We start from the raw sequence: 25,076 nt of genomic DNA, 5'->3' as shown, positions 1-25,076 counted from the left end.
TGCTTTTGGAAAAGTTATACATGTATGGAGTTCGGGGAATGGCCGATAACTGGTTCAAATCATTTTAGGGGATAGAAAACAGATTGTTGAAATATCATATACCGGTACTGATTTGAGCAAAAATGAAATTAAGAATGTGTATTCCTCTGCCAGAAACATAGATCACAGTGTTCCACAGGGGTCAGCTTTAGGACCATTATTATTTTTAGTATTGTAGTATTGTCGACGATATTCAAGGAGTGCAATTAACTTTGTTCAAAGATGATATTACTCTTTTTGTAGCTGATGAAAGTTCTGAAGGGTTAGAATTAAAGACAGGCAATATAGTGAGTAATATCCTGAGCTGGCTTGAAGATAATAAATTAATCTTAAGTAAGCAGAAAACTTCTATGATTAGATTTCACCACAAGATTAATCTAAATATGGAAATTTGTCCAATACCATTTGGTGAGACCGTAGTTGAGTACTCATCGTCAACAAAATTTCTTGGCTTGTGGATGGATGAATCATTAACCTGGTAAAAACATACAGAGGTTATAGGGAAATTTAATGAATGCCGCACAGTTTGGGTTCAGAACAAATAAATCCACCATTAAAGCCTTAGAAGCTGTTGTGACTGAAGTAATTCAAGGCTTTGAGTCTCAACACATTACAAGTGCTACACTGTTAGACTTCAGCAAAGCTTTTGATTCAGTACCACACAATATACGAATAAGTAAGCTTAGGGAAGTACAGCAGTACAGTGAGCGACGCCAGCACTCCTGAGTCAACAGGTACGTGTGCAATCCTACCAAGCAAGGACAACGAACTGGATGTTGTGACGACAGAAACCGGACATCACCAACCCAGGAGATCTACCCAAGAAGGAGATGTGATCCAGAGAAAGCAAGACACCGCAGGGAGACAAGAAGAAAAGAAACGTAAGCCAGCGTTAAATTTAAAGGACATATGGGCAAAGAAAGGATTGACAAGGTCTGAGGAAGCTAGAGGGTCAGAGGAGGAAATAATTAGTTCCCCAAGTGGTTCTATTATACAAATAGAAAAACCACGAACAACGAGAAGCAAGGCCCTGGTAGCATCAAATATACCTATGAAAAAATAACTAGACTGGGTAGTGGGATTAATTAACATAGAGGGTATATTAAGTAAACTGGGAAATGATGAGTTTATAGATTTAATGAGAGAGAGTGAGATTATTGGTATAGTAGAGACATGGTTGCCGCCTAGTAAAAATGTGATAATACCGGGATTTAAGGTCTGGAGTAAAACAAAACATAAAAGGAGTACGAAAGGGCGTCACCCAGGAGGGATAACAGTTATCGCAAAAGATGAAATTAGCAAACAAGTGGAAATATGGGAATCAGGATGTGAGGAAATGATCTGGGTCAAAACAAAAAAAGGAAATCAAAAGGGGAGAGATATGTTTATTGGCTTTGGCTACAACCATCCATCGGGGTCCCCGTTTGAAAAGGAAAATTTCTTTGAAGAACTCGTCGACGCAGTAAATCAGATAAAATTACTAAATGAAGAAGCAGGAATAATTATAATGGGGGATTTTAACTCAAGGGTGGGCCTAAATAATCCATTATACGACAAAGAAATCGGGGAAATATTAATAGAAAAAAGGAGCAGTAAAGACAAAGAGTGTAATAAAAATGGAGAGAAATTATTAGAAATATGCGCGATAGAGGAATTGTACATTTTAAATGGGGGATGGCCGGGAGATGAATCAGGCAACCTAACATATATAGTTGAGTCAGGAGGGAGTGTTATAGACCTAGTACTGGCATCTAGAGAGGCTTTAACTCTTATTAAAGAAATCCAGGTAAAAAATTGGACAGCGTCTCATCATTTCCCAGTTGCTATTCGGCTACAGAGAGAGGAAGATAATAAAGTAGACAAACAATTCTTTAACTATGAACAGAGAAAATTAGTAAGATATAGGTGGAATGAGGAAAAGAGAGAACAATTTAGAGATTACTATAGGGGTAAAACCTTTGAAATTCTGAGAATAGGCATGGAGTATATGATAGAGGATAATAACCTAGATGAGGCAATAAGAATGCTTGAAAGATCAATAGAAGTAGCTGGTAAAAAAATGGTTGTGAGTAAGAGTAGACAATATAAAAGAAATGTATGGTATACGGAGGAGTGTAAGGAGAAGAAAAATCAAGTGATTAAGGCTTTAAAAAGGTATAGAAATGAGGGATCTCAGGCCTTACGAGTAGATTTTTGTAACCAGAGGAAAGAATACAAAGATTTAATAAGCGATAAGAAAAGTAAATGGCAGGACAAAGAATCAAAAATATTACTAAAGTACTGTAAGGAAAATGAAACAAAGAAAGTATGGAACAAAATTAGCACAATATGTAAGGGTTATAAAAGCTATGATCAAGTAAAAATATCTAATGAGGAATGGTTAACGTATTTTAAGGGATTATTAGGGGGTAAGGACACATGGGTAGAGAACAGAAACGAAATTGGTATACTGAGACAAATGGAGTGTACGCTGCCTATACTAGACGATATAATAACCACAGACGAGGTACTAGATGTAATGAAAAAAGGGAAGGGCGGAAAATCAGGTGCTGCTAATGGAATTACGCATGAATTCTGGAAAGAGATAGGTAAAAACGGTCAGATGATTGAAATAATAACTAAAATATTCAATAAAATATTTGAGGGGAAAAAAATTCCAAGATCTTGGCAGGAAGGAGTAATTTGCCCGATCTACAAAAGAAAGGGAGAAAGGACGAATACGAACAACTACAGGGGGATTACATTGTTGGACTCACTAAGTAAGATCTACACTGGGATTTTAGCGAAAAGAATTATGAAATGGGCGGACGATTACTCTATTCTCTCGGTATATCAATCAGGATTTAGGAAAAGAATGAGAACTACTGACAATGTATTTATAATCAAAACGTTAATGGATAAGTACATAAGAAAGAAAGGTGGTAGACTATACATTGCAGCAATAGACCTACAAAAAGCTTTTGATTCAGTCAGCAGACGGGCTGTCGTTGTGAAGCTGGCCGGAATAGGAATGTCAATGAAAATGATTAAAGCCATAGAAGAACTATATGCCGAAGTAATATGTTCAGTTAAAGTCAAAGAAGATGTAATGATAGGAAAGATACACTCGAACATTGGACTTAAGCAAGGATGTAAACTATCACCAATACTGTTTTTGCTCTTTATTAATGACGTAATAGAATGCTTAGCAAAAGAGAATAATACTAGCCCTTGCTTACACAATAAAGAGATCCCCGGTCTAGTCTTCGCAGACGACATCCTGCTGCTCTCACTAACAACAGCAGGTATGCGAAGTAACCTCAAAAAATTGGTGGAATACTGTAATACATGGAATTTGAAAATAAATACCAAAAAAACAAAAGTAATGGTTTGCAAAAGAGGTAATAAATTAAAAAGAAATGAAAGGCGATGGCTGTTGGATGGTGTTGAATTGGAAGTTGTAAATAAATTAGAATATTTAGGAATAATATTAACAAAGAATGGGTTGTGGAAGGAACAGATACGCCATGCAAAAATAAAAGGTGTGGCCGCCCTATCAAGTATAAAGGCCTTAGAAAAGAAGATGCCTAATTTGCAATACAAAGTACATAAAAATGTTTTTAATGCACTTGTGGTATCAAAAGCACTGTATGGGGTTGAAATATGGGGTATAGAAGTTGAAAAAAAAGAACTAGATATCATAAGTAACAAATTTTGTAAAATAATAATGGGCCTACCAGAATGTGCAACAAATAGTGGAGTGAGAACTATATGTGGAGATATCAACATCCAAGCAGACATAAGTAAGAAAATAGTAAAATATTGGTTAAGATTAAAAAGAGGAGAGGGGAGGGAAATATTAAATCTAGCCTACCAGCACCAGATGAGACACTTGGATGAGAATTATTGGTTATCGAAAGTAAAAGGTATGCTAGACAAAATAGGAATGGGGCTATATTGGGATAAGGAGATGAACGGTAAAGAAAACAGCTTCATTAAAATACTAACGATTAGGGTAAAGGACATAGACAAACAGACGATCAGAGCAGAATGTGAAACCAAAAAAACACTAGTAGAATTCTGTGGCATTATCCAATATATGTCAATAAGAAAAAATAGAATCACAAATAGGGAACTAAGAGGTGTGTTGTGGTGGCTTTTGGGTTTATACAAAAATAAGGGAATAAGTGAGAACCATAACGTAAATCAGTGTGTATTGTGTGACGACATTATGGGAGAAGCTCATTTACTGAGAACATGTAAGGGAACGGAGGCACTGAGAACTAAATACCTTGGAGATGAATATAAATTAAAAATAGAAAGAGAGAAAGAATTTTATACAATAACCAAACTGTTAAATAGAGAATGGATCACCCCAGGAAAACTAGCTAAATTTTTCTGTATTCTAAGAAGCATGTGGAAGAAAGAAATCAAAATGAGATTTGTAATAACAGAAAGTAATAACAGTACAGGTAAATGATAGTAGATGTAATATACATGAGCACGATGATGACTGTACAACAAGAGACCTCGGAATGCTATAGTTATAAGTTTAGGACTATGTTTCTCTTGTAGTTGTTCAGTGTTCATTTATATTAGATATTGTATATTGCTAAGTAACAGATTTAATTCAGCAACATGCTAACAGTAATGAGTTCCTTTCAATGAGCTCATTTAAGAAATTAAAATGAGATTAGCAATAACTCAAAGTAACACCAGTGTTAGTAAATGATAGTAAATGTAATGTAGATGAGCACGAGGATAGATAAGTAATTTGTAACTATAAGTATTATAAGAGGAATGAGAGGTAGTATGGAAATAGAAAAATGTAATAAGCAAAACATAATGGCAATGTGTTTGTTAGCCAGTTTTTAGTTTGCTTTGGGATTGTTAGTTTGTTTTGACTGCTGCAGTGTATTAAACCAGAGAAAACAAGTTGTCAACCAGTCAGCGAAATATGAGCCGAGTATGGATTCCGTCTCGGCAGTGGAATACAGGTGAGGCAGCCTACATGTTGAGCTAGGTCATCCGCACACATGTGGGCTGTCACATGAAGGAGTGGAGAGGAAACAATATTGACAACTCAAGGGGTCTACGAGGTTTCGATTTCGGAGCCTCATGAGACGGGTCTGGTCGTGACATCCCTGGGAAGGGTGGTAGGAGTTCCTCACCAGGGGGGATGTCGTAACCAGACAGATTTAGGTTAGATGTAGTATATATTCAATGTAAATTTGTCATTTTGATTCTAACTTTTCTTTTAATGTTATAACGTAATATTTCTAATTAGTAGATTTAGTTCATTAATATGTTAGCAGTAATGTGTTCCTTACAATGAGGTTGTTTGTTAGCCTGTTTTTAGTTTGCTCTGGGATTGTTAGTTGGTTTTGGCTGCTGTAGTATAGTAGAGTTGGGAGAGGAGCAGATAGGCCCACCTATCTCAAGCATAGTGTTGACTCAGTACTTCTGCACGTGTAGATTAGAGTAAGGTGTGAACAGTATTAAACCAGAGAAAACAAGTTGACAATCAGTCAGCGAAATATGAGCCGAGTATGGATTCCGTCTCGGCAGTGGAATGCAGGCGAGGCAGCCTACATGTTGAGCTAGGTCATCCGCACACATGTGGGCTGTCACACGAAGGAGTGGTGAGGAAACAATATCGACAACTTAAGGGGTCTACGAGGTTTCGATTTCGGAGCCTCATGAGACGGGTCTGGTCGTGACATCCCTGGGAAGGGTGGTAAGAGTTCCTCACCAGGGGGGATGTCGTGACCAGACAGATTTAGGTTAGATGTAGTATATATTCAATGTAAATTTGTCATTTTGATTCTAACTTTTCTTTTAATGTTATAACGTAATAAATAATAATTCGTTCAGTTAGTAAGATAAGGTAGGGAAGATACATGTTGTCCTAGACTATATAATATTGTTAATGTCTAGGACAAAATAATTCATATTCAGTATAGTAACAGCCAACAATTGTAAGAGGGTATTGTAAGTCATGTATCATAATTCAAGGAATTGCAATAAACGAATGCTCTCTCCCCAGCTCTAGGCGATCCGGAATTGGAGGATGGGAGTATTCTATTCTATTCTATTCTATTCTAAGTAAGCTTAGCTACTGTGGCGTGAAAGATTTAGAGTTATTTTTAAATACATCCTACCTCAATGACAGGTATCACATTGTACTGGTAGAAAATCAATGATCTGGGATTCTCAAAGTAAAAACACGGGTGGTTTAGGGTTCAGTTATAGGAACCTCCCTCTTCCTTGTGTATATAAATGATATTGTTAGTAATTTACCCTGTAAGTCAGTGCTCTATGCAGGTGATATTACTATCATAACAAGCAATACAGACTTCAAATATGTTGAGGAGGAAAGGATAGAAATGCTACACAAATCATCCTCTTGGTTGCAGGCAAATAAACTTATTCTAAATAATAACAAGACAGAAGTGATCTACTTCCATTTAATTAATTCAGGCCTGGGTAATAATGATCAAAATTCTGTCATATTATTGGGATTGTATCTGGATTGTAAATTAGCCTGGAACACACACATGCAAACGTTATGTACAAAACTGGCTAGAGTGATAGTTTTGCTTCGCACACTTAAAGGATCAGTTAGTAGTAGTCAGATGATGTGTGTAAACTATGCCTTCTTTCATTCACACTTACCGTATGGTGCCACGTTATGGGATAACTCGACAGGGACTCAAGATGTGTTCAAGTGGCAAAAGAAGGCAGTAAGATGTATTAAAGGTAAGGCCACAAGGGAGTCTTATAGACCTGTGTTCCATGACCTTGCAATTATGACTCTTCCCTCATTATACATTTATCATAGTATACTCAATGCTAACGAAAATCTCATCGACCTTACAACTCGCAGCAATTTACACTCATATGGCACAAGATATAGGAACGATTTCGATTTACCAAATGTTAGGCTGAGAAAAACACAAGAAAACTATAGGTAAAATGGCATGAAAATATTCAACAAACTACCTGCCCAAGTAAAGGATATGCCCCTACGTAACTTCAAAAGCACCCTTAAAATTTGGTTGACATCCAACAGCTTCCACTCAGTATCTGAATTTGAAGAAAAAATAACACTGTTTCAAGGGGGGTAATAAAGGCCAACGCCATCCCAACACGTTGGTAAATTAGTAGTTATTTATCACTCTCTTGGACGAATAGTGTTACGTTTATTTTAACTTTTTTGTTATTTGCTTTACATTGCACCGACACAGATAGGTCTTATGGCAACGATGGGACAGGAAAGGGTTAGGAGTGGGAAGGAAGCGTCCGTGGCCTTAATTAAGGTACAGCCCCAGCATTTGCCTGGTGCGAAAATGGGAAACCACGGAAATCCATCTTCAGGGCTGCCGACAGTGGGGTTCGAACCCACTATCCCCCGAACACAATATTTTAAATTTGTGCATATAGTTGTATTTATTTCCTGTACTTAATGAGATACTTGTAATATTTTGTAACTATGCACCTATGACTCTGTCCATTGCAACTGCCAGTTGCCTAAGGACAATAAAAATTCCTCTATTCTATTCTAAAATAATTAGAAGAATGGCCGGTGTCGGCAGGAGGACAGGCTGCAAGAAATACTTTAAACTTCACTCTATTTTACCATTGCCTAGCCTTCATATCTTCCATACAATTATATATATGATAGAGAATGTAGGGTATAATACTAGAAATGAACACAGTCTGCACATAGAACCACATAAAACTAAGCTTTATGATTCAAGTTTGAGTTACGCAGGAGTACATTTGCTTAATAAATTGCCAGACTCAATTCAGCATATAAAACCATGTTCAAAATTTAAGAAAGAATTATTCAAATTTGTTTCTAACCATTGGTTTTATTCTATTGAAGAATACTTAGCTCTTGAAAACTAACTTATGTATCGCCTTTTTTATCTGTGCTTCTTAACCAAGTGGTTCATGTTTGTGGATTACTGTAGTCACGTCCTAGTTCGTGAACCATGGGCAACGGCTGAGTGGCCTAGTAAGTGGTCCTGAGAGTCGGGATACCAGTTGCTATGGCATGGGAGTGGGCATCTCGGACATATTCTGAGTCATGTCCCTCCTTGTGCTCAGGCGGCTAGGACTATACAATTCACCGTGGTCCATAACCCGTTAGAGGAGAGACCCTCACTTGGACTATGTGCAAGTAGGGTAGCATCCTGCTTCATGAATTTACCGAGCTCAGAACACTTTAAGCAAGCCTCGGACCTATGGGAGTATCGGAGTCCCACTCCCATTTGACAGGCGAGGGACTCCTTGGAAACAACTTGGCGAAAGAAATGGAATTCGACGGGGAGCTACCAATATTAATGGGGCTTATGGAAGAAAGAAAGTAGAATTGGCTGAGTCAGCAAAGAGGATGCATTTGAATGTGCTAGGAGTAAGTGATATTGGGGTAAGGGGAGATAACGAGGAAGAGATAGGAGATTATAAAGTGTACTTGACGGGTGTTAGAAAGGGAAGGGCAGAGTCTGGGGTAGGGCTCCTTATCAGGAATACCACTGCACGCATCATAGTTTCTGTTAGGCACGTAAATGAGCGAATGATGTGGGTAGATTTGTCAGTTGCAGGAATTAGGACTAGAATTGTGTCTGTGTATTCACCATGTGAGGGTGCAGATGAGGATGAAGTGGACAAGTTTTATGAAGCATTGAGTGACATCGTGGTCAGGGTCAAGAGCAAGGATAGAATAGTGCTAATAGGCGATTTCAATGCGAGAGTTGGGAATAGAACTGAAGGATACGAAAGGGTGATTGGTAAATGTGGGGAAGATATGGAAGCTAATGGGAATGGGAAGCGTTTGCTGGACTTCTGTGCTAGTATGGGTTTAACTGTTACGAATACATTCTTCAAGCATAAGGTTATTCACCGCTACACATGGGAGGCTAGGGGTACCAGATCCATAATGGATTATATTTTAACAGACTTGGAAATCTGTTAGGAATGTACGACTTTTCCGTGGATTTTTCGATGATACAGACCACTATCTGATCTGTAGTGTACTAAGTATCCCTAGGCCGAGGGTAGAGAAAGTGAAATCTGTCTGCAAACGAATAAGGGTAGAAAATCTCCAGGACGAGGAAATTAGACAGAAGTACATGGATATGATTAGTGAGAAGTTTCGAACAGTAGACAGTAAGCAGGTTCAGGATATACGAAGTGAATGGGTGGCATACAGGGATGCTGTAGTAGAAACAGCAAGGGAATGCCTAGGAACAGCTGTGTGTAAAGATGGGAAAAGGCGAACATCTTGGTGGAATGACGAAGTGAGAGCAGCTTGTAAACGTAAAAAGAAGGCTTATCAGAAATGGCTCCAAACAAGGGCCGAGGCAGACAGGGATTTGTACGTAGATGAAAGAAACAGAGCGAAACAAATAGTTGTTGAATCCAAAAAGAAGTCATGGGAAGATTTTGGTAATAACCTGGAAAGGCTAGGTCAAGCAGCAGGGAAACCTTTATGGACAGTAATAAAGAATCTTAGGAAGGGAGGGAAAAAGGAAATGAACAGTGTTTTGAGTAATTCAGGTGAACTCATAATAGATCCCAGGGAATCACTGGAGAGGTGGAGGGAATATTTTGAACATCTCAATGTAAGAGGAAATCATCCTTGTGGTGTTGCGAACAGCCAAGCTCATGAGGAGGAGGAAAATGGTGATGGGGAAATTATGCTAGAGGAAGTGGAAAGGATGGTCAATAAACTCCATTGTCATAAAGGAGCAGGAATAGATGAAATTAGACCTGAAATGGTGAAGTATAGTGGGAAGGCAGGGATGAAATGGCTTCATAGAGTAGTAAAATTAGCATGGAGTGTTGGTAAGGTACCTTCAGATTGGACAAAAGCAGTAATTGCACCTATCTATAAGCAAGGGAACACGAAGGAGTGCAACAACTATCGAGGTATCTCATTGATTAGTATACCAGGTAAAGTATTCACTGGCATCTTGGAAGGGAGGGTGCGATCAGTAGTTGAGAGGAAGTTGGATGAAACCCAGTGTGGTTTCAGACCACAGAGAGGCTGTCAGGATCAGATTTTCAGTATGCGCCAGGTAATTGAAAAATACTATGAGAGGAATAGGCAGTTGTGTTTATGTTTCGTAGATCTTGAGAAAGCATACGACAGGGTACCGAGGGAGATGTTCGCTATACTGGGGGACTATGGAATTAAAGGTAGATTATTAAAATCAATCAAAGGTATTTATGTTGACAATTGGGCTTCAGTGAGAATTGATGGTAGAATGAGTTCTTGGTTCAGGGTATTTACAGGGGTTAGACAAGGCTGTAATCTTTCACCTTTGCTGTTCGTAGTTTACATGGATCATCTGCTGAAAGGTATAAAATGGCAGGGAGGGATTCAGTTAGGTGGAAATGTAATAAGCAGTCTGGCCTATGCTGACGACTTGGTCTTAATGGCAGATTGTGCCGAAAGCCTGCAGTGTAATATCTTGGAACTTGAAAATAGGTGCAATGAGTATGGTATGAAAATTAGCCTCTCGAAGACTAAATTATTATTATTATTTCGTATGGTTGAGGATACATTGTTACAATTTGGTTATTAACTATATTTATACATTTGAGCTCATCAATATCTGCATTGCTGCTAAAGCTGAATGTCCAGTTTTGTTAGCCAACTCACAGCTTCATCACTGGCCTCGTGGATATCCTTTATTGTCCCACTGAATCTTCGGAGTGGGCACTCTGTGACGATATGTTGAACGGTCTGAGGCACATCAGAGCAGTCGCAATAAGGATCGCTGATAATCTTCCACTTGTGTTTCCAGAAGTTGCATCTGCCATGTTGAGTTCTGATCCGATTAAGTGATGACCAGATTTTTCTGGGTAAGTTGAAACCAGGAGGTTGCATAACTGGATCCGAAATTAGACCTAATCTGTCAGGGTTTGAAGCTGCCCACCCATAGCGCCAGGCAGTGTTAGTATGAAATTCATCTTGGACTAGCCTCTTTCCTAGTAACCAAGAAGGTTTCCTAGATTTCAGCCTGAGATCTTCACGTAGGCAGTCTTGATGTATTGGTAGAAGAGGATTGTCACAGCATTTAACCCATTCTTTCTTCAGTGCCATTTGTCTTCGGAGATGAGGAGGTGGAATATTTGAAAGAACTGGTAACCACTCCAAAGGTGTGGATTGGATGGTTCCTGATATAGCCCTCATTGTATCGTTTAACTGAGTGTCTATCTTCTTTGTATGGGCACTGTTGAGCCATACTGGGCAGCAGTATTCGGCTACTGGGTATACTAACGCAAGTGCTGTAGTTGGGAGGGTGGATGCAGATGGGCCCCAGCTTGTTCCTGTGAGTTTGTGCAGGATGTTATTGCGGGTTTTGATCTTGGCAGATGTTTTGCGTACATGTTCGCTGTAAGTCAAAGATTGATCCAAGGTAACGCCTAGATATTTTGGATGAGGATTGAACTTCAGTATATGACCTCTGAATTGAACCTGAGGGGCATAATTAGCTTGTCTGTTGCTCAAATGAAAGCAGCTGACCTCTGTTTTTGTTATGTTTGGTTTCAGTCGCCAGGTTTTAAAATAATTATCAATTCTGCAGAGATCTTTAGTGAGTGTGGTTTCTGCTCCAGCAAAATCACTAGACTGGGCTGCCAAACAGATGTCGTCAGCGTATATAAACTTCCTAGCATTAGTTGAAGGTAGATCTGCTGTATATACGTTGAAGAGTAATGGGGCCAATACCGATCCCTGTGGTAATCCGTCACTCAGTTTGTAAGTTTTACTTATGTTGCCATGTAGGTGTACTTCAATCATTCTATTAGCCAACATATTATTCAGCAGGGTGGCAAGCGTCTTACAAGGGATTAACTTCAGGAATTTGAGGATCATTCCTTTTCGCCAGACTGTGTCATATGCTGATGACAGATCTATGAACACTGCTACGGGAAGACTAAATTGATGTCAGTAGGTAAGAAACTCAACAGAATTGAATGTCAGATTGGTGATACAAAGCTAGAACAGGTCGATAATTTCAAGTATTTAGGTTGTGTATTGAATCAAGGTGTCGTAAAGCTAATGCGGTGAGCTCGCAGTAGCGATCAACAGTATTCTGTAAGAAGGAAGTCAGCTCTCAGACGAAACTATCGATACATCGGTCTGTTTTCAGACCTACTTTGCTTTACGGGAGCGAAAGCTGGGTGGACTCAGGATATCTTATTCATAAGTTAGAAGTAACAGACATGAAATTAGCAAGAATGATTGCTGGTCCAAACAGGTGGGAACAATGGCAGGATGGTACTCGGAATGAGGAGATAAAGGCTAATTTAGGAATGAACTCGATGGATGAAGCTGTACGCATAAACCGGCTTCGGTGGTGGAGTCATGTGAGGCGAATGGAGGAGGACAGGTTACCTAGGAGAATAATGGACTCTGCTATGGAGGGTAAGAGAAGTAGAGGTAGACCAAGACGACGATTGTTAGACTCGGTTTCTAACGATTTAAAGATAAGAGGTATTGAACTAAATGAGGCCACAATACTAGTTGAAAAGCGAGGATTGTGGCGACGTTTAGTAAATTCACAGAGGCTTGCAGACTGAACGCTGAAAGGCATAACAGTCTATAATGATAATGTATGTATGTATGTATGTATGTATGTATGTATGTATGTATGTATGTATGTATGTATGTATGTATGTATGTATGTTCTTAACCAAATTTTATATTTCACTTTATTTCTCATGGCATGTATAATACTGTTTTATCCTTTGTTATTGTAAGTATGATAACTGGCGTGTCCCATTTCATTGTATGATCAGTTCGATGAAATAAAATTCAATACAATACAATACAACAGCATAGAGTTAGTTTGGCTGGTATCAACAGAGAACCAAAACTAATGACAAAAATACATTTTATCATAAACCTGATAAAACTTGGTATGTTGTGTTTTCACAGCATAGCTTATGAACTTAAGCCCAAAAATATATTTAAATAAACTTCACATACAAGCACACACTGTGAGAGATATCAATAGGGCTTGGTTCCATAAGTGATTTCTTAGCAAGTGATTCACTCATACATAATACAATATAATTCCAAGAAAATCCCGCATAAGTTTAACAAGAAGAGAGAAATCCCAAAATAACGATCATATTTTCCCAAAACCATACGCCCACAATGTGTCATGAACACAACCTTTTCTCTAACAGCCTCAACAGAGCACAGATTGAAAACCACACTATTCCACATATAGAACACATAAGGACATATACACTTCATATGCAACATGTGCTAACCCATAACAATAAACAATCACTAGATAACCTTGTACCAAATTAAAAAGGACATAAAATCCTCAGCACACCTCATAATACAATTAAATACATACATGGGCAAAGAATCCATCAAAACAGAAATCAGACACAAGAACACACAAGGAATAGGTAAAGAACATGAAAGGTTTGGGGCACTAGAGAACAAATCAAGGTTATCATGATTTAAGTTACACATCCAAGTAAACACCATACCTGCCAACTTTTATAAAGGGCTATCAGTAACACTCACGCGCGACGAAAAATCTAAGGATTTTCGACATACCCCGTCTTGACGAAAATAATAATATTTCTGGGTTACAAAATACAATAATTCATGCTTTAAACAGAACATTTCAATGAAATCAAATCTACTTACATCATAGGCCAATCATTGTAGATGAAAATAACAATCAAGAAGAAATCCATCTTAAACAGCAGCAGGCGTGATGAATATTAGTTTCGAGCGTACATAACAGCACATCATTGATAAATTAAGCAGATACGTGATAATCCAAAAAGGCTTTGCACAATAAAACTTGTTTAACGTAACACAGGTAAGAAAAATATAATACACACTGCAAATCACAAGCTAGTTCTACTTTAAAGTCATAGTTGTGGCCTTTTTAGCTTCCTGCAAAATGTCTTGAGAAAATATTTTGTCATAACAGGGACCAGAACTCCTGGTCATCAAAACAGAAATAGAATCCAGAGATTCACTGGACATGGATGATCTAAACTCTGTTCTGTTTTTTCTTCACAAGGCTGAAAACACGTTCACATTCTGCATTGCTATAGGGTATGGTGAGAATAGAGAGCATTACTCTAGAAATTCGGTTATACTTAAGAAGTCCATCGGCTCCACGAATTCTTGATATTTGTGCCCAACTGGAATCACTCGCAGCATCTTGATTTGCAACCAAAGTGTCATCTACCTGAAGAGCTGTGAACTGCCTCTGAAGCTCATTCACCACCTCATCTGTAGTTTCAATCTCTGCCTTGCATAACGTGATAGGAATTTTTTCAAGAAAAAATGAATGGAAGAAAAGTGTGCATATTCAATTTTGTCTAACCTAGCAACTTGAGCATGCTTTAACACATCATTCTTGAGTGGAAACTTGTTGATGATGTAGTCACAGGCAGTACAAAAGTAGTTTCTCACTGATGAAAAGAAAAGAGATTTATCTGTACCTTGGAGATCATTCACTAAGTTCGAAGTCTGAACGCCAATAACTAACTCATCACTTCTTTGATTTTGAATCAAGTTGTACTCAACTTCAAGCAAGGAGGAGCTTTTGACAATTTTGGGCTTAACAAACTTGGTGAACAACTGCTTTAGCAAAACCCATTAGAAGTTCTAATAAAAGGTGAACTTGTGGGGAAAATGTCTGAAGGGCAACATTGAATTTGTCAAATACAGGAATAGTCACATGAAGGAAAGTGCAAAACGCCTTGTTCAAGTTTGAGAATAGGAACATAAAAAATTTTGCCTCACGTGTTGTAGCAGAAGTCTTGCTTTTTAGGAACGGTTTGTCACATTTGGAAGAATATGCTATTCTTTTAGGGGCATGTATAGTAGCAGAATCAAGAATTCTCTTCTGATACTGTTTGGATCTACTTTGTTCAATAGGTATTTTGAAAGATGTTAAGCCTGTGGAAATGTTTTGGGTACATAATATTACTTCCTCCTTAAAGAAAGATTGAAGCGGATCCCACTGGCCCAGTAGTCTATCCAAACATCTGCCTAAAGATAACCACCGAGTACATACTTTTTCAGAATTTCCTTTGCCTCTTTATTGTGCAAGTTCTGAAATTTCTGAAGGCGTTCTTTCCTTTTGACATCTTCTCTAAGAAATAAAATATATCAACAAGGATCTCATCCATTTTAAGTGGTAATCTTCCGGCACACTTTTCAGCTGCTAGATTAATCAGATGGCAAATGCAACCTATGACGGCAATACCTGGTTGAACTTCCTTCAGAACTGCTGAAACCCCATTTTTGTGTCCTATCATAACAGGAGCATTGTCGGAGCAGAAAGCCACACAGTTTTCAATTGGTATGTTATGAGAATTCAGCTGTGATAACCTATTACCTATGTTTCGCCCTGCTGAGTCCCCCCTCTAACGCTGGTATGGATAGCACAGTGCTCACTACGTTTTCCCCCGGAATATCGTAGAATGTAACAACAATAGGATACAACTTGGCATTCGTATCACTGCTTCCATCCGTTGCCAAAGAAAATGTACCGTTCTGAAGGCACTTAACGACTTCAGAAGATGCATTTTTTGCCATTTTATTTACAATGCATGCCGTTTTTGTGCGACCAAAAATGTATTTCCTTGCAACTTCTGATGTAGGAAATATCTTCTTAAATAAAACACCAGCATGGTCAGCCGCATTTAAAGGCACATTGTGAGTAGTATAATTGGATGGTTCGGCGGCCACCTCCACATCAGGCTCCCAGTGGCCACCTCCACCTCAGCCAGAGGCCTCCCAGATGCCTCCTCCACCTCCCGCGGGAAATTTGAATTTGTAAACAAAGCCACGTGCTTTTTGACAGCTGTCATCGACAACAACGCATCGCTAACCTCAGTACTGCCATCTTGACGGGCCTAAACCTCAGTAGTGCCAACTTAACCTAACTAGCTCGAGATAAACAAAGCCACGTGTTTTTTGACAGCCACGTGCTTTTGGACAGATTTGTAAACAAAGCCACGTGCTTTTTGACAGCTGTCATCGACAACAACGAATCGCTAACCTCAGTACTGCCATCTTGACGGGCCTAAACCTCAGTAGTGCCAACTTAACCTAACTAGCATGAGGTAAACAAAGCCACGTGTTTTTAGACAGCCACGTGCTTTTTGACAGATTTGTAAACAAAGCCACGTGCTTTTTGACAGACAACAACGCATCGCTAACCTCAGTACTGCCATCTTGACGGACCTAAACCTTAGTGGTACCAACTTAACCTCACTAGCGCGAGGTAAACAAAGCCACGTGCTTTTTGACAGCCACGTGCTTTTTTGACAGCTGTCATCCGCCATCTTTAAATCACAAAGCACTGTGCCGCCCTCTATATCGCAGTAGCTGCAAAATTCGTCACCTGTCATCGGCAGTGCTGCCATCTTGACGGGTCAAAACCTTAGTGCTACCAACTTAACCTAACTAGCGCGAGGTAAACAAAGCCACGTGTTTTTTGACAGCTGTCATCCGCCATCTTTAATCCATAGAGCACAGTGCTGCCCTCTTTAGCTACTTACCTTTGAAATGTGGTGGCGGATAATTTGAAAAATGCTTTTTGACAGCAGCCATCTTGCATCGCAAACCTCAGTGCTGCCCTCTTTAGCTAGACACCTGTGGTAGCAGACAATTCCACGTGACAGCAGCCATCTTTAATCAAGAGAGCACCGTGCTGCCCTCTATGTGGTGGCGGCAAATTGAAAAATTCCACGTGCTCTTGTTTGGAAACAAACTCACGTGCTTTTTTGACAGCTACCATCCACCATCTTTAATCAACATAGCACAGTGCTGTACTCTTTAGCTAGATACGAAATGTGGTGGCGGCAATTTGAAAAATTCTATGTGCTCTTGTTGGGAAACAAAGCCACGTGCTTTTTTGACAGCTGTCATCCGCTATCTTTAACCAATAGAGCACTGTGCTGCTATCATGCGGGCAATTTCGTTAGCTGTCATCCGCCATCTTTAATCCAGAGAGAACAGTGCTGCACTCTATGTGGTGGCGGTAAATTCCATGTGCTTTACAAACCTATGTGCTTTTCTGACAGCTGTCATCCGCCATCTTTAATCCAGAGAGAACAGTGCTTCCCTCTTTATGGCTACTACCTTAAGCACGTAGTAGCGGGCAATTTGAAAAGTTCTGTTAGCTATCATCCGCCATCTTTAATCAAGAGAGCACCGTGCTGCCATCTTTAGCTAGATACCTTTGAAATGTGGTGGCGGCAAATTGAAAAATTCTACGTGCTCTTGTTTGGAAACAAACTCACGTGCTTTTTTTCTGACAGCTGTCATCCGCCATCTTGCATCACAAACCTCAGTGCTGCGCTCTTTAGCTAGATACCTTTGAAATGTGGTGGCGGCAATTTGCTCTTGTTTAGTAAACAAAGCCACGTGCTTTTATTGACAGCTGTCATCCACCATCTTTAATCAATAGAGCACTGTGCTGCTATCATGCGGGCAATTTCATCACCTGTCATCCGCCATCTTTAATCTACAGAGCACCGTGCTGCTCTCTGTAGTAGCGGGCAATTTGAAAAGTTCTGTTAGCTGTCATCCGCCATCTTTGAGTACCGTGCTGCCATCTATGTGGTGGCGGCGAATTCCACGTGCTTTACAAACTCACGTGCTTTTTTGTCAGCTGTCATTCGCCATCTTACATCGCAAACCTCAGTGCTACACTCTTTAGTTGAAATATGGTGGCGGATAATTTAAAAAGAAAAATTCTACATCGGCCATCTCTCGGCGCTAATTGCAAAAGATGGTGGCTATACATGACTCCTTAAAGGTGCTTATGCAAGATGGCCGCTATACATAGACTCCCTTGGGATGCTTGCGCAAGATGGCGGTTATACATGGCTCCTTATGAGACGCCCTAGGGATGCTTGCGCAAGATGGCGGTTGCTCTTATGAGGCGGCTTAAGGGTCCTTGCACAAGATGACTAGAGACGCCCTGAGGATGCTTGCGCAAGATGGCGGGCGCAAGATGGCGGCTATACACGACTCCTTATGAGACGCTTTAAGGGTGCTTGCGCAAGATGGTTGCTACTCTTAGCTTAGAGGCTAACGTGTCGTGATAGTTCGATTCATTAAATTTAGGGCTTAAATGCAAAATGTTAAATATATCGAAAACGGTGCACCGTAGAGCAAAACGGACAAAATTTTTCTGCCTAATACCTAGGTTCGCAGTATGAGGAACAAGAAAATCATAGTCTAATGATGGGATCAACGGTTCGGTTCCTACTTAGGCCCTTTGGCATTTGCTCTGTTTTAGCTTGTATTGAAGCGAGTCTTCGTAACATGATCAGGTCTAGCTATGGTAGAGAGTATAACGTACCGTGCAGGTTCGATTCATTAAATTTGGAGGCTTAAATGCAAAATGTTAAATATCTCGAAAACGATGCATCGTAGAGCAAAACGGACAAAATTTTTCCGCCTAATACGTAGGTTCGTAGTATCAGGAACAAGAAAAAACATAGTCTAATGATGAGATCAACGGTTCGATTCCTACTTAAGCCCTTTGGCATTCGCAGCTATCTATTTCTACAAGATGGTGGCTGCTCTTATGAGAAACAAGATGCCTTGAGACGTCCTAGGGATGCTTACGCAAGATGGCAGACACAAAATGGTGACTATACATAGCTCCTTATGAGACGGCCTAGGGGTGCTCGCACAAGATGGCGGCTACTCTTATGAAGAAAGCTAGCTTAGAGGCTACTGCGAAAGATAACAGCTGCTGTTATGCATGTGGTGGAGGGCAATTTGAAATTCTATGTGCTTAATCAACAGAGCACCCTGCTGCCCTCTTTAGCTGAAATGTGGTGGTGGATAATTTGAAAAATTCTTTTGACAGCTATCATCTTTAAAAACAATGGCGACTATACATAGGCTGTTAAGGCCTTATCATTCTCCTCCTCCTCCTCCTCCTCCTCCTCCTCCTTCTCTACCTCCTCCTCCGCCTCTTATGTCAAGGCATAGCTTTATATCGAACAAGTTTAAACCTGCATCGCGAAGGCAAGCGTGTGCAGCGATAACATTATTGTGCATGTTTAGACTTTCGAAACATAAGAAGAGTAGAATCAAACGCTGTACTCGATACGACATGTGATCAGAACATTGATTGATGCGTTCAGAAAACAAAATAAGTGATCAAGACTAGAATCGAACAATGTACTCAATACATCATGTGTTTAGAATATGTCAGGGGATACGCTTGTTCTAAGAAGATCAGATTGAAACATAACAAGACTAGAATAGAACACTGTAATCGATGTTGTTAACTTCAACATGTGATCAGAACATTGATTGATGTGTTCAGAACACAAAATAAGTGATCATGACTAGAATCGAACACTGTACTCGATACAACATGTGATCAGAACATTGATCGATGTGTTCAGAACACGAAATAAGTGATCAAGACTAGAATCGAACACTGTACTCAATACAACATGTGTTTAGAACATGTTAGGGGGTACCCTTGTTCTAAGAAGATCAGAATGAAACATAACAAGACTAGAATCGAACACTGTAATCGATGTTGTTAACCTCAACATATGATCAGAACATTGTTTGATGTGTTCAGAGCAAAAGTACAATTTTGATGATTTGCGCAGCTAACTCGCTCGGTAAACGATATAGCCAAAGTATATCTTCAAATTATTTACCTTCCATCATTCGTCTTGTGTGTAAAAATCAGTCGAACAAGTTATCGCATAAACATGGCTGAAAAAAAATCGTGATAGGGTATGGAACCCAGGGGTTACATCTTATCAGAAGGACAAAAAGGATGAAAGGACTCTTCCTCCTCCTTACCGCACATTCCTTGGCTAAAGGGCTAATGGGCTAAAGGGCTAAAGGGCTAATGGGCTAAAGGGCTAAAGGGCTAAAGGTGCAACAACCTCATCGATCGCTATCAGCAAGAACGCTTGTACTTTGTAGAAAATTAATCTTTATTGGTAAATGGTTTTATGTTCAGAAGAAGGAATGGAAAATCCCCGAGGTGCGATGAGTTACGTTTTTCGAACTAGTGTTTGGAACACTGAACTTTTCAAGATGGCAAGAGTGAGGTTAGCAATGTTCTGTTGTTGGATTTCAAATTCCACGCTACAACATGCATAAGGTGGCAGCCCTTGAGGTTTACTCCCGTAAAGATGGCAAGAGTGAGGTTAGCAATGTTCCGTTGTTTGATTTTTAAAATTCCCCGCTATAACATGCAAAAGGTGGCAGCCTTGAGGTTTACCGCCGTAAAGATGGCAGCAGTGAGGTTAGCGACGCTCCATTGTCCTTCAAAGTGAGGTTAGGGTTCGTCAAGAAGACAGCTGTCAAAAAAGCACGTGGCTATGTTTACCAAACAAGAGCACGTGGTCGTGACGTCACGGTCACGTAGTATGCTGCCTCAGCATGCAAAGTTCAATGTCTACACCTACGTAGTTAACACTCTGCTATGTTCACAAGATTTTTATACATCACTATTCTTTATGCTTTAAGTTCATTCACATAGGCTATGCTAAGATAGCAGCACAAACACATGCGAACTTTGTACATTCTAATGGAATAAGTTTAGTACTGTGTGCGTCATGGATACATGATGTGTGCACGCATTTAATCTTGACTATACGTAATGCTGCTGCTTTGTTTACAAGATTTTTATACATTGCTATTCTTTATGCTTTAAGTTCGCGCACGCACAAGCGATACTCGTACGCTCTAGCAGGAGAAGTTTAGTACGATATTCGATACATACATTACCGACAGGTGATGTGTACACGCTTTAGAACATAGCTCATCTTTATGCTTTAAGTTCGTGCACATGGGTTAGGGATACACAAAAGCGATTGCTACATGCTCTAGCGGAAGAAGTCTAGTACGATAGTAGATGCATGTAAAATCGATAGGTTATGCTAAGATAGCAGCACACTTACATGATTTTAGCACAATCTAGTGGGAAAAGTTTAGTATGATAGTCGTTTCGTGCAAAATCATTAGGTAATGTGTAAACGCTTCGAAACAAGGCTATTCTTTGTACTTTAAGTTCATGCGTACAGGTTATGCTAAGATAGCGGCACAATCTAGCGCAAGAAGTTTAGTACGAGAGTCGATGTATGTAAAATCGATAGGTAATGAGTACACGCTTTAAAACATGGTTATTCTTCGTACTTTCAGTTCATGCATCTTAGTTATGCTAAGATAGCAGCACAATCTAGCGGAAGAAGTTTAGTACGATATTTGTTGCATGCAAATCGATAGGTGATGTGTACACACTTTGAAACATGGCTATTCTTTTTACTTTAAGGTCATGCGTATAGGTTATGCTAGGATAGCAGCAAAATCTAGCGGGAGGAGATTAGTACGAGGGTCAATGCATGCAAAATCCATAGGTAATGTGTACATGCTTTGAAACATGGCTATTCTTTGTACTTTTAAGTTCATGTGTATAAGTTATGCTAAGATGCCAGCATAATCTAGCGGAAGAAGTTTAGTACGAGAGTCAATGCATGCAAAATCGATAGGTAATGTGTACACGCTTTGAAACATGGCTATTCTTTGTACCTTAAGGCCATGCGTATAGGTTATGCTAAGATACCAGCACAATCTAGCGGAAGAAGTTTAGTACGAGAGTCGATGCTTGTAAAATCGATAGGTAATGTGTACACACTTTGAAACATGGCTATTCTTTTTACTTTAAGGTCATGCGTATTGGTTATGCTAAGATAGCAGCACGATCTAGCGGAAGGAGTTTAGTACGAGAGTCAATACATGCAAATTCGATAGTTGATGTGTACACGCTTTGAAACATGACTAATCATTGTACTTTAAGTTCATTGGTATAGGTTATGCTAAGATAGCAGCACAATCTAGCGGAATAAATTTAGTACGAGATTTGATGCATGCAAAATCAATAAGTAATGTGTACACGCTTTGAAACATGGCTATTCTTTGTACTTTAAGTTCATGCGTACAGGTTATGCTAAGATAGCAGCACAACCTAGCGGAAGAAGTTTAGTACAATATTTGTTGCATGCAAAGTCGATAGGTAATGTGTACACACTTTGAAACATGGCTATTCTTTTTACTTTAAGGTCATGCGTATTGGTTATGCTAAGATAGCAGCACGATCTAGCGGAAGGAGTTTAGTATGAGAGTCAATACATGCAAATTCGATAGTTGATGCGTACACGCTTTGAAACATGGCTATTCTTTGTACTTTTAAGTTCATGTGTATAAGTTATGCTAAGATACCAGCACAATCTAGCGGACGAAGTTCAGTACGAGATTCGATGCATGCAAAATCGATAGGTGATGCGTATACACCTTTTTACTTTAAGGTCATGCGTATAGGTTGTGTTAAGATAGCAGCACAATCTAGCGGAAGGAGTTTAGTACGATATTTGATGCATGCAAAATCAATAAGTAATGTGTACACGCTTTGAAACCTGGCTATTCTTTCTGCTTTTAAGTTCATGTGTATAAGTTATGCTAAGATAGCAGTACAATCTAGAGGAAGAAGTTTAGTACGATATTTGTTGCATGCAAAATCAATAAGTAATGTGTACACGCTTTGAAACATAGCTATTCTCTGTACTTTAAGTTCATGCGTATAAGTTATGCTAAGATAGCAGCACAATCTACGTGCAGAAGTTTAGTACGAGAGTCGATACATGCAAAGTCGATAGGTAATGTGTACACGCTTTAAAACATGGTTATTCTTCGTACTTTCAGTTCATGCATCTTAGTCATGCTAAGATAGCAGCACAATCTAGCGGAAGAAGTTTAGTACGAGAGTCGATGCGTGCAAAATCGATAGGTAATGTGTACACGCTTTGAAACATGGCTATTCATTGTACTTTAAAGTCATGCTAAGATAGCAGCACGATCTAGCGGATGAAGTTTAGTTCGATGGTCGATGTATGTAAAATCGATAGGTGATGTGTACACGCTTTGAAACATAGCAATTCATACTGCTGCTCTGTTCCCAAGACTTTTAAGAATAGCTAATCATAATGCTGCTCTTAGCGACGTCGAGCTAATGATTGATTACGTGACCGTGACGTCACGATCACGTGCTCTTGTTTGGTAAACATAGCCACGTTCTTTTTTGACAGCTGTCTTCTTGACGAACCCTAACCTCACTTTGAAGGACAATGGAGCGTCGCTAACCTCACTGCTGCCATCTTTACGGCGGTAAACCTCAAGGCTGCCACCTTTTGCATGTTATAGCGGGGAATTTTAAAAATCCAACAACGGAACATTGCTAACCTCACTCTTGCCATCTTTACGGGATTAAACCTCAAGGGCTGCCACCTTATGCATGTTGTAGCGTGGAATTTGAAATCCAACAACAGAACATTGCTAACCTCACTCTTGCCATCTTGAAAAGTTCAGTGTTCCAAACACTAGTTCGAAAAACGTAACTCATCGCACCTCGGGGATTTTCCATTCCTTCTTCTGAACATAAAACCATTTACCAATAAAGATTAATTTTCTACAAAGTACAAGCGTTCTTGCTGATAGCGATCGATGAGGTTGTTGCACCTTTAGCCCTTTAGCCCTTTAGCCCATTAGCCCTTTAGCCCTTTAGCCCATTAGCCCTTTAGCCCATTAGCCCTTTAGCCAAGGAATGTGCGGTAAGGAGGAGGAAGAGTCCTTTCATCCTTTTTGCCCTTCTGATAAGATGTAACCCCTGGGTTCCATACCCTATCACGATTTTTTTTCAGCCATGTTTATGCGATAACTTGTTCGACTGATTTTTACACACAAGACGAATGATGGAAGGTAAATAATTTGAAGATATACTTTGGCTATATCGTTTACCGAGCGAGTTAGCTGCGCAAATCATCAAAATTGTACTTTTGCTCTGAACACATCAAACAATGTTCTGATCATATGTTGAGGTTAACAACATCGATTACAGTGTTCGATTCTAGTCTTGTTATGTTTCATTCTGATCTTCTTAGAACAAGGGTACCCCCTAACATGTTCTAAACACATGTTGTATTGAGTACAGTGTTCGATTCTAGTCTTGATCACTTATTTCGTGTTCTGAACACATCGATCAATGTTCTGATCACATGTTGTATCGAGTACAGTGTTCGATTCTAGTCATGATCACTTATTTTGTGTTCTGAACACATCAATCAATGTTCTGATCACATGTTGAAGTTAACAACATCGATTACAGTGTTCTATTCTAGTCTTGTTATGTTTCAATCTGATCTTCTTAGAACAAGCGTATCCCCTGACATATTCTAAACACATGATGTATTGAGTACATTGTTCGATTCTAGTCTTGATCACTTATTTTGTTTTCTGAACGCATCAATCAATGTTCTGATCACATGTCGTATCGAGTACAGCGTTTGATTCTACTCTTCTTATGTTTCGAAAGTCTAAACATGCACAATAATGTTATCGCTGCACACGCTTGCCTTCGCGATGCAGGTTTAAACTTGTTCGATATAAAGCTATGCCTTGACATAAGAGGCGGAGGAGGAGGTAGAGAAGGAGGAGGAGGAGGAGGAGGAGGAGAACGATAAGGCCTTAACAGCCTATGTATAGTCGCCATTGTTTTTAAAGATGATAGCTGTCAAAAGAATTTTTCAAATTATCCACCACCACATTTCAGCTAAAGAGGGCAGCAGGGTGCTCTGTTGATTAAGCACATAGAATTTCAAATTGCCCTCCACCACATGCATAACAGCAGCTGTTATCTTTCGCAGTAGCCTCTAAGCTAGCTTTCTTCATAAGAGTAGCCGCCATCTTGTGCGAGCACCCCTAGGCCGTCTCATAAGGAACTATGTATAGTCACCATTTTGTGTCTGCCATCTTGCGTAAGCATCCCTAGGACGTCTCAAGGCATCTTGTTTCTCATAAGAGCAGCCACCATCTTGTAGAAATAGATAGCTGCGAATGCCAAAGGGCTTAAGTAGGAATCGAACCGTTGATCTCATCATTAGACTATGCTTTTTCTTGTTCCTGATACTACGAACCTACGTATTAGGCGGAAAAATTT

Source organism: Anabrus simplex, chromosome 3 (genome assembly GCF_040414725.1).
Source record: "Anabrus simplex isolate iqAnaSimp1 chromosome 3, ASM4041472v1, whole genome shotgun sequence".
NCBI lineage: Eukaryota > Metazoa > Arthropoda > Insecta > Orthoptera > Tettigoniidae > Anabrus > Anabrus simplex.
The sequence above is the reverse complement of the archived record's forward strand: the minus strand, read 5'-3'. Positions refer to the sequence as shown.